Source organism: Aythya marila (assembly GCF_965140915.1).
Source record: "Aythya marila genome assembly, chromosome: 7".
NCBI lineage: Eukaryota > Metazoa > Chordata > Aves > Anseriformes > Anatidae > Aythya > Aythya marila.
The window spans coordinates 17,789,363-17,804,555 of record NC_139048.1 but is presented as its reverse complement, the minus strand read 5'-3'; positions in this window follow the sequence as shown (position 1 = coordinate 17,804,555).

Here is a 15,193-nt window from a genome sequence, read left to right as displayed (position 1 = left end):
AGAGATTATATAGCCCCTTCAGCTCTTCTCCTCCCACCAGCCTCCCAAACAAGGAGCAGAGACAGACAGAGACAGAGCCGAAGTCTCTAACAAAACCATATAGGGACCTTATTACAAAAACCTCTAATCTGGGTGGCCACAGGCCCTGGGTCTCTTCCACTGCATTCCAATGTAGAGCTCATGAAACAGGAGGAGACTTTCAGCTGTGTAAGATAAACACTTTAAAACTTCAGGAGAGTGGCTAACACAGTGAGACAAAGCGTGTCCATGACAGGCACCCTCTGGCAGGAAGAGCATGTGTTCAGATGACAGAGGTCCAGGCCTCGACAGAAACATCCAAGAGGCAGAGTAAAAATCTGGAAGACCAGTCATTTATGACAGGGAAGGTGTTTATAAGAAGACACTTCACTTTGATTAAAGATTTTGACAAAACCAATGATAATATTTCCAGCAAGCTGCTGAATTTTGCTACAAGTTCTCCTTAAAAGCTTAGTGTTTTGCCTGCATGCTAAATGTTGCCCATAGTTTTAGAAGTACTGAAAAAAAAGTACCTGCTGTTGTGTAGGGTTCACAGTGGTGTTTGAAGGCAGTGGAAATATTCTGTTAAAAAATTATGATCAGCTTGTTATAGGTGAGAATCAATTTTTTCTTTCCCTATCAGCTTATTTTCAAAGCCCTAGGAACTGTGGGCCAACTTCATCCTAGTGTTACTCCAGTGATGGCCACAAGTCTGTGTAAACTCACATCTCAAAATGCTTATAATGGAGTTATTGAATTGTATAACCTCCAGCTAGCTCTGCCACTGAACATATTTTTAGCGACTAAAGCAAGGGTTCTCACTGTACAAGTTATTTTCAGAGCACGACAGGATTTTTACAGCTGCGGCCAGCTGTTCTCTAGACAGGCTGACTTTCGTGGAGCTGCCCTTTCATAGTCAATAATACATAGCCATTAAATTACTACTAAAGACGAGAAATCAGCATGTCTAAACTCCATCACTAGACAATTACAAACTCACAACTGGTCTATGCACACGAGCCAAGAACGACGTGAAAATCCAAGAGAGATCCTTGCTTTGTGAGTCTTGTTACAGATGAGAGCAGTGTCATGTGTTTGCTTACAGAGTGCTGCCTAATGGAGTAGTCTTAATGCCAGAGATCCCCCCTACAACCGCAGAGGGAGTTGGTCCGGTGCAGAGGTCTGAGGATTAGGCAACATGTAAAGATAGCAGTCAGGAAGAATTATGGATTGAAAACCAAAAGGAATTTAACTTTTAAGGAAAGGAACTTTTAAGGAATGTAATTGCTTTGAGGGTCAGAAACAGAAGCTAACAAGTGTTGGATCATGAGCCATGCAAAAGCTATTTGTGATTTCCACTTCTAGCATTTGGGCAAAAGATAAGAGATATTTTTTTAAAATAACCAAAAAATAATAATGATAAAAAAATTCCCACAAACTACCAAGGTAAGCCATCCACAACAGAGGATATAAGCAGATACTTTCTTGCACATCTCCAACTGACCCTCAAAGAACAGCTGAAAAGAAATACTCTCTTGTCAAACACTTAAAGACATAGCTGACAGAAATTACGTACCTTTCATAGAAACATAAGCGATCAGCAAAATCAAGTCAACAAAAATGAGAATTTCACACAGGAAACCCCTTCACTGCAGTATCATGTCTGATTTTGTTACAAGCACCAATTACCCCCTAGATTGGAGGAAGCATAGTCCAAAGTTTTCAGAAGCATAAGCTATTACTACTCCTTGGAAATATCTACACTGGGACAAAGATCCAGAAGAATCTAAACTCCTTACCTGAATGAAAAAAGGTTCACTCACCCAAAAAAAAAACAACAACAACAAAAAAAAACTTACTGGTGATGACACTCTAGTGGATACAGCACTTACGAGATTTCAAAGCCAAGTAAACACCCCTTCAGTAGGGCTGCCAAGCAATTCACACAGCACCCCAGTGTAGCTAGAAATACAGGCAACAGTTTTTTTATGAGACCTCTGTGGATATCAGGGGACAGTGTCTAGCAGATACCACAGACAGCTTCTTCTCTCTGTTAAACTTCATCATAGTCCCAGAAACTTAGCCTGGTGCATACCCCAGTACTGGCGGTGGCAATGGCTGCAATGAGGAGTGGTTCTATGGATGGGGAGTGTGCATCATTTTGAAATACCTTGCATGTCACAGGCATCAAAGTTTGGGGAATCCCAGCTTTCAGGGTGTTTGTGAAGGACACAGCAGACACAGGTTCTCTCGGAAGGGGCAGTTGTCGATATGACAAGAAGGAAGATACACAGGTATTTGTAGGGACCTACCATATGCAGAATATCTGATAGAGATAGGATTGTGCAGACTGGAAGGGGTAAGCCAGCCTGACTGCTTAAGAGACTGACTTAGCAGTAGTGGTGGGTACAAAGGAACACAGCACAGCACAACCCTAAAGATGCTGCACAACCATGCATTCATCACACAACTGCGAACCAGTGCTCAGCAGGCAGCTTGTCTCTAGGGTGTTACGCTATGGAAGGTCCCGGGGCAGGAAGGAAGGAAGGCAAACAGGTGAACTATGCAAGGAAATGAGGTCAGTCCAGCTTGAAGGGCATTACAAAAAATAAGTATTTCTTTTGAGTGATCTCATTACTCAAGATACGATCATATAGATATTGCTAAATAAAAACACGCAGGAAAAAATGACATTAGTAGTTTATGCCTTACTTCTCAGCAACACAGGTTACTGCCAGAGGGGTGAGGGAAAGGGGAGGAATGTACATGGCATGATACTGGGATAAGAACATAAAAAGAATGGAACAGAACAAGTCTTCTGACAACCAAGCCTTAAATGCTGAGGATCAAATCTCTGAACCTTCCTCTATGGCTACAGACACATACCAACTTAGCCCAAACATGCAACTATTTTCACAAGACAAAGAACAAAATACCATTCTTGAAAGGAGCTTAATTTCCCCTCTGGAGACCACTTCCTGCTGCCTACCTTTCAGCACTTACCCTGCTCATTTGTATAGAAACCACCACAGTGCAATTTGCCCAGGGTGTGTACACCCTGAGGTTGTAGCTCTTTCATTGCACCCATAGCCAAAACGTGTATGATTTCTCTTTGAGTTCCTCCAAGATCTTGACACTTACCCACTCAAAAGTTTGCCCTTTTACAGCCTACATCACATGAGCATGTCCAGCATATGACCAGAGAAAGGAAAACAACAGGGAAAAGTAATTCTGCTTTTCTTTCATAGACTTTCCCCTGTTCTCTTTACAGTGATACTAGCAAGTTCCCATGTACATTGAGAGCTTCCTCATTGACTTCAAGCATCTTTCAAGGTACCAGTGGAAACTCAGAGCTACATGTTTCTTAAGTCAATCTTTTCATTTTTCAGTAACTTATGCAAATTGTTGTATGAACAGAAAATGTACTTGAGACTCCATGCCACAGGCGCTGTATAGCTACCACGCCTAGGAAACAGGCTACGGCTGTCCTGAAGAATGCAGGCTCTGAGGCCATGCACTAGCTTGTAGATGTCATACTTTTTTGGTAAAGGAGGACAGAAGTTGCAGTCTTATCCCAACTGCTATAGAAAACTGGGAATAAAGTAACCTCTTTACTCATAACATTACAAGCCATTACTTTATAAGGGAAAACAACTTCTCAGATGTGCATGGAGACCTTCCTGCTTAGATCTAATTGGCTGCTTAGGAATGAGGCTCTGCTAAATATGTCCCCGCTCCCTTTTATTTGGTGATTCCTTTCATCTTCTCAGCATTAGCAGAATCTCTAAATGTTTTGGTTTGTCTGGCTTCAGGCCCTCTCCTCTACCTCATTGATAGGCTTTACACTTTTATTTTCCCCCTCCCTCTGCCCTTTTGAGAAAGGCAGGAATAAATAAGCTTTAGGGAGCAGAAAGTCCTTCAAATAACCTGATTCATTGCAGCTGTCATGCAGTGTGCATCTGTAAAGTGCCAGATTAACCATAAGCTCTCAGACATATAGACTAGCATGCTTTATCATTGCCAGGCTCTATTGTCTTAAGACAAAATGTCTCTAATCATTCTCAAGACAGCTACTCAAATGCGGGAGTTTTCAACCTACAAAGTCTGGAAAATAGTTTTGCCAGTGCTGCCCAAGAGCCAAGGGATACACTTTGCCAGCTGGGTGGGGTGATGAAGCATTTTAATTCACAAACTTCATTCATCCTCTTAACAAGGCATCTTTCTCCATGATAATGTTAAGTAAAGTTTCCCCTCATTCAAAAACAAAGGAACGTACTCAAAGTAAAAATGAGCTAATAGTTCCCTCCTCAACCTTCTTTGGTAAATAAACAGAACATAAGAATAAGCCCGCCTGGGTCAGGCTGATATCCATCTAGCCCAGTATCCTGTCTCTGAGATTTCCTGATAGCAGAAGCTTAGGATAGAAAGGGGATATCTACAGCAATAATTTTCTTCTTATACCCTTCCAGCCTGCTTATGTGCAGCGTCAGAATGTCTTGAGACAGGAGTTTGTACATATATCTTCATGTGTAATAGGTGCAGACAATTTTTCTCCATAAGCTTGCCTAATTTAAACACAGTTTTGGAGATAGGTTGTCCTCCATGATGTTTTGTGGAAATAAGCTCTACATTTCATCTGCAAGGCACCACCCATAGCTCATACTCCAGCTGGTGTGGACATGCCTCATATTAGAAAGAAAACTTCAAATATATCAGAAGCACAGTCCAAGCAACAGTCTTAATACCAAGAGCTGCAAATCCACCAGAGATCCTGGATAAGTACTCAGGCTACTAGCCAAGGCTGAGCTTGGCCCTGCTGTGTGTTAAGGCAGCAGCTGCTCAGTAGCTACTTCACCGCTCTTGAAGAGTTATCTGCTCTAGCTGACATTGTATACAAGGCTACATGATAATGTTGCACTGGCAAGTTTCCTAAGAGCTATGAGAGAATGGATTCCCCCAGACTGTTAATCAGAACCACTCTGGTAACATGCTATCTAAATTTGTCCAAACGCAAAGGGAATGTTCTTTATTACTGTGAGAAACAAGCACTGTACTTTAAGTAACACAGACCTGCAGAACGTGTGCATGGGGGCTGGCAGGAGACAGGGGTTCTTCCTCCTCTCTTCCTTTCACAATGACTTCTTCACTTCCTAATCAATGTATTCCCAGACTGGCAGCAATAAGGAGACCAAGTCCCCACCACACTTTTGGAAAGGGCTGTGTTGAAGAGAAGCTCCATAATTATCCTACCAAAATTAGAAAAGTTTCAAGATGAGCTTGCACATTATGAGAAACCAGCTAGTTCCCATTAAAGACACACACTGGAAGCCGGTTTCATGAGGCTATTACTTACTCATTGCATGCTTAGTCATATCACAGTTTCACAAGCCTCAGTGCCTGTATCATCTGGTCAAGCTGATCTTCCAGCAGACACCAAGGAAAAGGATCTACAGAGGGCAATTTCATCCACTCCTGAATTTAACAATTTTCTGTAGTTGTCAGAATTTCACTTTTTCTGACCAGCGCACAACTCCTGTGCATGTAGGCTCTGGATGACAACTGTGGAGTCCCCCTCAACCCAAATTTTACCATGTGGGTACGTACCTCTCCAGATGGGCCAGCCAGTTTCCAGACCCTTTCTCCCAGCTCCCAGGCTGGGCACACTCAGCACAGTTAGGTGGCACTGCTGGGTAGGACAAAAAGACATCCCTGCTGCAACTTCTTTGTCTTCTCTATCAGCCACTCAGCACAACTGAAAAACAAACAACTCCTGAGAGCACAGATGTGCTCTTTTTTTTTTTTTTTTTTTTTTTTTTTTAAACTTGCATGAGAAACACTGTAATACAATGAAGGAATGAGCATTAAATGGCAAATATATTTTTTTATTTTTATTTTTTAAAAAGAACATCATACATAAACTACAAGGGGAAAATCTATGACCTGCAGGACTAAAGTAAAGACATACTTTTTAAAATATCCTAGATGATAAAAGAATTGTACTTTTGGAATTACACAGAAATATGTGCTGTTATATAGACTTGTAAAAAATAATGCAGCAAACATATTTAATACACATGCATTTTCTGCACCAGAAAAGGTCCACGTGTGTCCAAAGGACTGCAATGCAGTCTGGGACTTTCTATTTCAACTCCATCACAAGAGGATGCTAAAAGAGCAGTCAGAAAAGTTAGGCGATGAAGTGCAGAGGGTTTGGATAGCCCATATCCATCAAGGCATTCCTAGAGAACTGGCTAAATTGCGTCCATAGCAATTAACAGCCATTCTCATCAGCCCTTAGAAGTGCTTAAGGGGATTTCAGTGAACAGGAAGAAATACAGTTCATCAAAAATTTCAAGCTGTAACTGGAAAGAGTAGCTTTTACAAACATCTCAGATGAACACAGTGCTCTAAGCCAAACTGTCACAGTAACCAACATAGAATTCAATTAATAATAATAAAAAATGAGACAATATAATAGATGTTGATCAATATGGTTTTATGAAAATGACTTCTCAAACATTTTTTAGAGAAATATTACAAACTTAGTTGTAAAAGGTTCCTCCTAAAACCTTTAACTTTCCAAAACAATTAATCTAAGGCTAATTCAGAACTGATGTACGCAGAGAAGCATGGAAGCTGGCTGGCTGAAGTCTCACAACACACCAGCGTAGGGATGTCACTGCTGAGTGGGTGTGATTCCATGGGACTTTCTCCTCTCACCGTTGGCTATGACCTTTAATACCGTTATCAGTGATCTGATCAGTAACATAACAATTATAGTTAAACAAAGTGTGGGCAAGTGTATTTACAACTAGCCACAATCTACATTTTAGATCTATAAGAAAACAAAGTCCTCCCTGTAGAAAGCTGTCTATTACATGAAGCCTTGAGAACAATCTTTGCATCTCTGACCTGTACAGAAGTGTTTCCTCTCCCCTCTATAGCATTTTTGCTGAGTGTCACTTTGGCCGATGAAAACAAGGTGCAGACAAACACACCTGGCAAAGTGGTGCCTAACTCACTGCAGGTTGCAGGAAGGACAGGACCGCACCAGTGGTCCCCTCTGCCCACAGTGCAGTGTCAGCCTGCCTCTGTCACACCTCCCTGCAGATGTCCTGGCCGCTGCTTGGGCCTGCCAGAGCATCCTGTAATCTACCACAGTGCTCCAGAAGACTGCCAGGCAGACTGTTGGTCACTTAGCCAGAAGGAACTGGTTATAAAAAACTGATGTTCATGGGCTAGCACATACAGTTTACAAACCTCTCCCCAAGAGGGACTCTCCTCAAGCCTCACAAACAGACTGAGATAGGCAAGTTTTCACCTCTGTTTTGCAGATGCATCTTATTTACGTTAGGTAGGTTCTTCTTCCTCTTTCTTGCAGACAGTCATGACAACCACGGAAAAGATAACATGCTATTTTTGTTTATTAATTGCATTTGTTTTCTGAAAGCGTGCCAGTATCTACCAGCCAAATATTCTTTGTTCCCTCTCCCACTAAATGTGTTATTACATGCCCACCTTTAACTATTTACACAAATTCTCTGTCAGATCAAAAAATATTTTGCTGGTTTCCTTTTAGGATTGTAAGAGAGACTTGGACACACATTTCTGAAACAGATATAACTGTATTTCAGGAAAAAAAAAAAAAAAAAAAAAAAAAGAATTCCACAAAGTTTTCATTCACTCCAACCCATGTCAAGGCCAGTTGCTGTTCACTGGAATCAGTTGCAAGACAGCCATCAGCCTCACAGGGGATAAATACTGAGCGGACTCAGGTATAACCTGCCCAGGTCCCAGCTGGAATCTTCTCTGACCTCAACTGCTTTCCAATCCATTTCTCAAGCAGTGTAAGAGGACAGACACTGTTCTGTATTGCCTGTACACATATAATGTGCATACACTGGTACAGATACAGCTCTGGCTGCACACAGGTCTGCGTTCCATAGATGGAAGGCTGAAACTTGCCAGACTACACTGAGGCTTTCAGGACTTCACGAATATCTCAAGTCCTTACAAGCAGAAAATGATAAAACCTGCTGCCTCATGTTCTGTTCTTCCTGTGAGTCAGCAACAGTACTAAATAAAAGACAAGCTTTTGTAAGCCGCTGTCTCAGAATCGCGGTCTCTACCATATTGTCACTCCTTTAAGCACTTCCCATATTTCTTTCTTTCAGCTCCTCGCTAGTAATTTCTTGAATAGATTTAGCAGCCATAGCTGCAAAATACTGTTGCCCACACATCTTGGAAATGCCTGGGTAGTGTTCACAGGAGGATACCAGAACTACACACGTGTTTCTCAGCATCCTAATTAGAGCCTGTCACTTATGGCACTGTACTTAGCCATCTCTGGGAATTCACTTACAAGGTCAAATTCTCATACCTCTTCAACAAAATATAAATCTTTCCTCTGCACTCCAGTTAGTCTGAATTACACAGCATGAGCACATTGCTTAATAAAAGGAGAAAATTATATAATTAGCAGGTCTACAGCACAAACACATTCTCCTTCCTGAATTGTGTATAAACAGCGTTGGTATAGTAGTGGCAGCATTAAAAACTGAGCACCACTTACACTGGAAACAGCCTGGTCTTCTCAGAAAAACAGGCTCCAGGAGAGGGGAATGAGGGACAATCACACTTGGGAAAAAGCACTTAACACCTGATTTCTTTTTCTCTACTTACAGTACAAGCTTCTGTTTCTGTGAGGGCCCAACGTTCCCCATCAGCCTGATTTTAATAATTCATAGTTATTCTTCTGCAGACCTTTTTGCCAGATCCTGTTTTTCAGGTGGGCCCTCTGAAAAGAAAACAACATGTGGGGTTTTGGACCAGATCACTCAGGAACAGCAGGACAGTAGCTGGGAGACCAAAGAACAAGCTCCATGTGTCAAAAGGCCCTCATGGCCCTGAGCAGGGACTCCTCAGGTGTGAGGTTCCAGGCAGAGCGGGCTGCCCCTTGGCGGGGCTGAGGAAGAAGGGGCTGGCAGCCAGCCCTGCCCTGCCCAAGGAGGTAAGTCCCCAGTTACTGGCATAATGTGTCTTTCCATCCGCTTTGTGCACATGCAGTGAGATCTCAGCTTCACTCGAGACAATGACAGAATTACCACTGATCTCATGTACGGCTCACCAAAGCGATTCAATGAGAACCGAGCACCCGGTCCAAAGCTTCTGCCTCAAAATGTAAGGCAACTTCCTCGCACTGTTAAAGCAGAGGGACACAAGTCCCTCTTCATTTCTCACACAGCACTGAGGAACCTGCCTCCTCTCAGCAGGCCACAAACAGAGGGGGTTCAGAGCACCCTGAACCTGGGGGAGACACACAGGGAGCCTGTGGCCTGCACTGACACCGCTCTCCTGCCCACCTGAGTGCAGAAACACCCACCCTGCTGCTCATTGCCCTCCTGGCAAGCTCCATCCATCCACCTCTGCACGAGACATGGGCTGATGGCAGGAGGGAGGCAGCTACCATGGCGTGTGGAAAGAACGCCACTTCTGAAATGTTTGGCTTCAAAGAAGTATGCGATAAATGATTCAGCTGAAAAAGTATCTCTAACATCTTATCTGGGGACTTAACAGGATGATCTATTAGAAGCAAATGTTAGCGTACCCCTTCTTGTTATGACTGCCCCTGGAGACACACAGATTTCTTTTTTTCATTTAACTGCTGATGAGAGCCACTGACAGGCAACAACCAACTGCTTTCTCACAGAAGCATAAATCGGTCTGTACCATGTACTCATTTCGTTTGCTTCATGCTCATAAGAGCTTGACTCTGCAGCAGGCTGTGCAGCTGAGCAGGGGAGATATGACTCACTCCTGTAGCTGCACGATCTACCCAGACCTCTGGTCTGTTGGCACAGATGTGTGCTAGAAGTGGGTGAAGGCAGGGAACAGTGACAGCCCCACCACCTCCAAACCTTGCTCTTACCACAACAACACCTCTCTACAGAAATTTTGCTCTTGATCATCTACCTGAAGCAGAATCCCCACTAATAGCACACAGAGAAGTGCCAGGAGACACACACTCAGAGTGAGACCACTGCATCCTGTTCTTGTTCTGAAGACTGTTTGATGTTGCAGAGGATGCCAAATTGCATCTGAGACGTTAGTGGGAGGGAAAAAGCCGTCCCTCCTCCCCACCCCCACAAAAAAAAAAAAAAAAAAAAAAAAAAAAAAAAAAGATTTTCAAAGGTTAGGTGATATCAAAAACACAAGAGAGTTGGGAGTCTCAGCCACAAGGCATTGCTTTATCTCAGTGTGCTAATCTCACTTGTGTAATCTCACATCCATAAACAGGAGCATGCCAGAACAAAGCAGCCTGACAGTCCTAAATCCCCAAAGGCATAGTACCAGTTACAGTTTCAACAGATCAACTACAGTATGCTAAGATACTTCAAAATGTTTCCTTTAGTTTCTCCTCCCCACCATCACCTTTACTAAAATCTGTTTTAGTTAACTTTAAAAATATTATGAAAATGTTTTTCTCTGAAGGGTGACTGTTTGGGTGTCACTTACTCAACATCCGAAATAAAGCCATCTGGTGTGCTTGTTACTTCCATCTTCAGAGCAGCAGTTAAAAAGCAAAACTAGAGATTTCCTTCAGCTCCTGCTTACCTTTAAATTTCAGACATTTCTCTGCAGATTTTCCTCTCTCATCCTCACTACTGGGATTCAACCTTGGATTTAACTCACAGTTGCAGGAACTTAACACAACTCACAGACTAAAACAGCCGTGTTATGCCCTAGCAGTGCCTGAAGGGAAAAAGTTCAAATAGTTCCTCACTCTCCTCTGGAGAACATCTAGCCTCCCTAACACATTATCTCAAGAGCTTTTAAATTCATCTGTTACACATTTGATTGTTAGCATTTGCTTTACACTGAGTTTATTATCTTACTATATTATTTATACTAGTATTATCTTACTATAGTAATACCATCCTCAAAAAACAACTAAGAGTAGCTAACCTGAAAAAAAAAAAAAAAAAAAAAAAAAAAGAAAGAAAAAAAAGCCTACCAGCAAGCCACTGAAGCTAAGCTGTCTGCTGCAAGTTCTGGACAAAGACAGAGCCCTGCAAGACATTTCAGAGATGCATTTACAACATATCAAGTCACAAAGTTAAATTTTAAGCAAGCCAGTGTGATGTGCAAAATATTTGCTAAATTGTGCAGCTTTCAGGATCTCAGCACACACTCATAAAGCACACACACAGAGGACTGGGACAGGACAGTCCCACGGCTAAAATAAAGTCAATAATCAAGCCTAAGATAGAAATACATCTACATTTATGGTAAGGTTATGGTGATTGGCTGTGAGAGCCACCAGGCAGCCAGCCAATTTGCTTTTCCAGTCTAAGAAAATGCTCAGTTTGTTTGAAAAATGATTTTTTTTTTTTTTTCCAGCTGTGAAGAATGCATTAACGTCACCAAACTGGGCCTGTTAAACAAAAGCGTGGATCTAGGGTTTTGTCAAGAAGCTGAATTGCAAGAGAAAGGATGCACATTTATTTTAGCTTTCCTTTGGAGTGTCAGGAAGGGACTATTCCCAGTTTTCTATATTCACCCCCTCCAGAGGACAACTGCTAGAGGGACAAATGACTTATAAAAAGTTTCCATTTCCCCTTGGTTTTGTTCCATCAACCCTACATGCACAGAGACTCCAGATAAAGAGAGGCTCCTGAGATCTTTTGTTAAACAGAGCTGCAGCCCTGGATCTCACCTGGGTTCAATCACCTACATGCTCCATTCCAACAGTCCTACTACTGACTCTTCTATCACCTCACAGAGTTTTTCATTTTCCCCTCTCCTTTTTTTTTTTTTTTTTTTTTTTTATATATACACTATCATTTACAGCTCTGCAGGCCCCATTATCCAATTACAATTTGCACGCCATGTGCCAGAACTCCCTGATTCATTTTGATTAACACCACGCAGCCGCAGCCTTGCAGGACACCACAGTCAGCAGCAGTGTTTGTAAACACCACTTTCCCCACTTCTACGCTGCTGCATCAGCTTCCTCTCTGTGCTGGGCCAATACAGGGCTTCTCTACCACATCACCCAACCAAGGTGCTTTCACTGCATCACTAACCCCAGTGATTATAAGTAGCACCTCAGAATGGGCCAAGAGTGACACTGAACCTTTAGAAGCAGGCTGCATCACACTGCAACAACGCAGCCAATAGCTACAGTCATTACAGAGCATCTCTGGTCCTCAAAACCACAGAACAAAGCATGCAGCTGGTGGGTGGAGCAAGGTCACCATTTTAATGTTTCAGAGATCTGAAGAGAGGTGATCCTCCCCTCTGCTCAGCACTGGAGAGGCCACACCTGGAGTACTGTGTGCCGTCCTGGGCTCCCATGTACAAGAGGGACACAGAACTTCTAGAGAGGGTCCAGCACAGAGCCACTGAGGTGTTTAAAGGCTTGGGGCATCTGTCCTGTGAGGAAAGATTATGTGAGCTGGGCCTGCTTAGCCTGGAGAAGGGGAGGTTGAGAGGGGATCTTAGCAACCTCTATAAATACCTGAGGGGACAATGTAAAGTGGATGGGGCCAAACTCTTCTCAGTGGTGCCCAGTGATAGGACAAGGGGTAATAGGACTCAATAAGAGCTGATGATTTAAGGACTGATTCCACTCAGGTCTTTTAGCAAAAGGATCATTCAATGTTTATAACAAAAATCGTGGAACCAAAAGGGTTTTGAACCAACAAAAAAGAGGAGATGGTGATTGAGTAACCCACCCACAATGCTCTATCTTGCTCTTAAACCGAAAGTCAAATCAGGTTGTTCTGAACATATACGAGGGAGGGAAGAGGCAGAACAGAAAAACAAAACAAAACAAAGTTAGAATGTGAAACAGAAGTGCTATACTTTGGGTCTGATTATTAATTTATTTTAATTAAATCCCCACCCTCCCCCACCTTTAAAATTCAGGTTACTTAGAAAACATGAATCACATAACAAAATGTTTCATTTTATTATGTCTGAAATGTATGTTCTGTATTCTCTCCTATTTTCCTCCCTTTTCATCCAAACCAAGTTGACCAAATACAAGTTTTCTCCCCTAAATTACATTTCAAGGCAAACTTACTGTCTACTGAAAGACAGAGGTATAAGTCAATATACACAAGACAAGAAAACGCAAAGTTAGCATGAGGACAATTGTATCGAGGAGTTCATAACCCTTCTCAATTTCAACAACTCCTACATTTAGCGTGTTAATGTACCCCAGTCTTCTGTGCAACAGTAATCTTCTAACATGTACTATAGGTCAAAGGATAATTTACGTTTAATGGAACCACTTCAGTTAAATTATATTACATTAATCTAAATTGCCCAATCTTAGCACAAAAGAATTGCTAAATAATCACCAACATGCAAAAACAAACCTAAACGAATCATTAAAAAAAAAAAAAAAAAAATCAGTAATTTTAATTTAAAAAACCTGCAATAATTCAACAACCAAAAAAAAAAAAAAAGTAAAAAAAAAAAAAAAAAAGTGGTAGAAAACAAGTTAGATCTTATGCTTTTTTCCCTCTTTTATTTTCCCTTTAGAATATACACGTGGATTCAACATTTTGAATTAAGACAAATACAATACACAGGCCCCTGGGTTCCTTGATCATGTTTTATTTTACCTTAACAAATTTTCATCACCTGGAGAGACTAGTTAAGTTGGCCTTCTCAAAATACAGCAGTTTACAATGTCATAATATCCTAATGGAGTCAGTTTTTCTAGGTGCAAGTAAGTTTCTGGACAGGGACAAAACAGTTTGATGCCAATTAAGGCTTAAATATTATTTCTAGCTTAGTGACTCTCAAAGTCAGAACATTGCAGTAACATGTCCAGATGTATTCCTTAGGCATTTCTACAGCTATTTTTAACAGAATTTGCTATGATCAGTGCACATACATGGACATAGAACAACAGCAAAACCCCCCACACAAATCAAAACAGCACAGTGAGTAGGCCAACAACTTCACCTTAGTTCCAAAACCTGTCATTTTCAAAGGTGGAACTGCAAAGAAACTGAAAAGTCAGCTTGATACATGTTAACTAGTCCTGGAATTTGATCTTTCCATGCCGTAATCCCTCTTAGCATATTAGAAAAGGTTCAAGGACATCTACTGGTAAGAAAAATAATGCAACATCTCCCATTCTCACTAAGAGCTTAACTGACACGTGAATCAAACTTTAGATGATGAGAGAATAAAGAAAACAGTCAAAGCTGTCACTTCTACCAGCCAAAAATGCTGCCACAACCCAAAGATGAGTGCAAAAGACGAAAGCACAACTCCTCAATGCCCACCAATATCACCTCGGAATAATTAAACAAACAAATTGCTCTCATGGTTTGTATCTATGACATCACCAAAAACCCAAACTGCTGCAGTTATCAGCCATGAGGTATGACTCCAAATCACATGCAGGCACTGTTGTTTTCGCGAGAATCTGGTGGCTTTTCAAACTTATCTCAAAGCAACCTACCAAGACAAAAATACTCCACCACAAAACAGATATACCAACGCACTCAATTGCACCTCGGGAGGTTGGGGAGGGGGGGCAGGACAGGACAGGGAAGCATGCAAAGAGTGCATGCATCCAATAGACATTTATTAACCTAATGGAAGATACCCAATAATTAGGGAAATAAAAAGACCTAGGTGTTGTTAAATACTAAGTGATGCCTGCTGAGGGCCCAGTGACGTTAGGTTTTGTTTTCAGGGCAAACCACAACCCCCTAAGTGATGAATTTGGAAACAACTCTACTGAGCTTTCTGCTGCAGCACCCATCTAGATCTGGGTGGGGCTGTTTGCAGTACCCCCTCCGCCCTCACTTGCGCACAAACTTCCATTAAAATTAACAGCCTCGGGTTCACCAGCCTTGAGCATGTACCAGTTTGGGTTTGGCCTGCAGGCACGCAACACAGGTACTGCATCAAGGACAGGTTTCTCCCCACCGTACTCCATACTGCCACGTGGGAAGGAAAAGAGCTGGTTGTTACAGGATACTCTGAAGGCATCATCTCCAACACTGGGTCACTACGGTGTCACCTCCTAGTTTTATGCGGAAGTGATTAAAAAGCCTGAAATATTTAAACCAGCCGCTGTTTTTTGATGATATATGAACTCAGCTTATCTGAAGGTAGAGTTTATCTGCAGGTAGGAGCCACACCA